The sequence below is a fragment of the Littorina saxatilis genome, linkage group LG6 (genome assembly GCF_037325665.1).
Source record: "Littorina saxatilis isolate snail1 linkage group LG6, US_GU_Lsax_2.0, whole genome shotgun sequence".
In the NCBI taxonomy this organism is placed as follows: Eukaryota; Metazoa; Mollusca; class Gastropoda; order Littorinimorpha; family Littorinidae; genus Littorina; species Littorina saxatilis.
Genome location: NC_090250.1, coordinates 14887113 through 14888548, shown reverse-complemented (window position 1 = coordinate 14888548; position 1436 = coordinate 14887113). Strand labels below are relative to the sequence as shown.

The following is a 1436-nucleotide window of genomic DNA, read 5'->3' as shown; positions in this document are numbered from 1 at the left end:
ATAAGTTCTAGCTTTTCCTCGGCTGTCCGATCTTGGCGTTTTCGTTTCGACATTGTTTCCTCTTGAATCAGACTGAAAGATTGGTTGGCTCGTGCTCTGTTTTCCAAAAAGAGAGAGAATAATGTTCGTGATCACTTTAGATTTATTCACGGGAAATAATGAAAAGATCGCACGCTTTTTTGCCTTTTTTATGACGCTCAGTCTCGGGGAAAAAAAGAGAGAGAATAATGATCGCGACATTAGAGATCACTGAGCACTGATCACTGATCACTTTAGTTTCATTCACGAAAAAGAAAGAAAATATCGCACGCCTTTTTGCCTTTTTCAAAAAATCGTATGTATTTTTTCCCCCCCGAGTGATTGTGTGTGTGAAAAAGATGTGAACCTGTTGCCATTTTCTCGAAACAATGTGGCCATATTAAGCGGCGTTGTGGTCATATTAAGCGGCTTTTTCTAATACATAACAAAGAAGGACAATTCCGGACCGGGTAAAATTGGTCATAATACGCGGCTGGTCATATTAACCGCGGTCATATTAACCGGCGACCACTGTAATATGAAATCTCTTAAATATGAATGACAATAGACGTCCTTGCCGTTCTAAATTGACCAAGAAATGTTTGAGTTATGAAATAAATATATTTATTTGTCAACAACAAATGACGAGATACAAAAATAAAAAATGGGAAAGAAAATGTGTTATGTTACACAGCTTAAAAATAGTTTGGATTGATCGAGAAATGTTTGAATTAGGAAAATAGCAACTGCTTGGATTGTAAAAAGAAGTCTAGAAAATGGAGTTTTATCAGCAACATGATTCAGATATCATCAGCAGCAAGTTATTGGCAAGTGAAACTGTAAACAAATGTTAAAGACAGTTGGTTTGAGAAACAGTAAAATATAGTTTGTACATGTAGTAATAACACCTAAAACTTATCTCGGAAAGACAACAAAAACTGCGTTGCGATCAAAAATATTGCGTGGCCCACATGGGGGTCGAACCCACGACCTCCGCGTTATCAGCACGGCGCTCTAACCAGAGATATGTATGCTCTAACCTACTAAGCTAATGGGCCAAGGGAAAGAACCGTTGTGTGCCCTATCGCATGGCGTTGAAGCGAGTTACTTCCCTTACACCTTCAATGCTTTCAAGCCACCGGAAGCTAGATGGTTTGCGATTGATGTCGCTCTAGAACTGTTTTTTGTCATATTTTTAGCGTGTGAGATCTGAGATAGTTTTTATTTTTATTATATAACCTATTATAGTGTAATTTTGCATCATGCTGTAACAGTTTCAAGAAAGAATGAAAAATAAATTGAAATACATTGCTGCAAACAACTAAGTTTTCCGAAAATTAGTTCCGGAATGTCACCGTTCACACAGGCAAATGCCTCCGCATAACCCAGACCTCCGGGTCTGGGAATAAGAAGGGTGG

At 38.3% G+C, this 1436-nt stretch overlaps 1 non-coding gene across 1 annotated transcript; it reads right to left on the bottom strand.

Annotated features, from left to right (window-relative positions):
- Positions 1-981: 981 nt before the first annotated feature.
- Positions 982-1076, bottom strand: Trnai-gau (transfer RNA isoleucine (anticodon GAU)). The gene has a single exon. It is a non-coding gene; the product is annotated as a tRNA-Ile (tRNA).
- Positions 1077-1436: the final 360 nt, after the last annotated feature.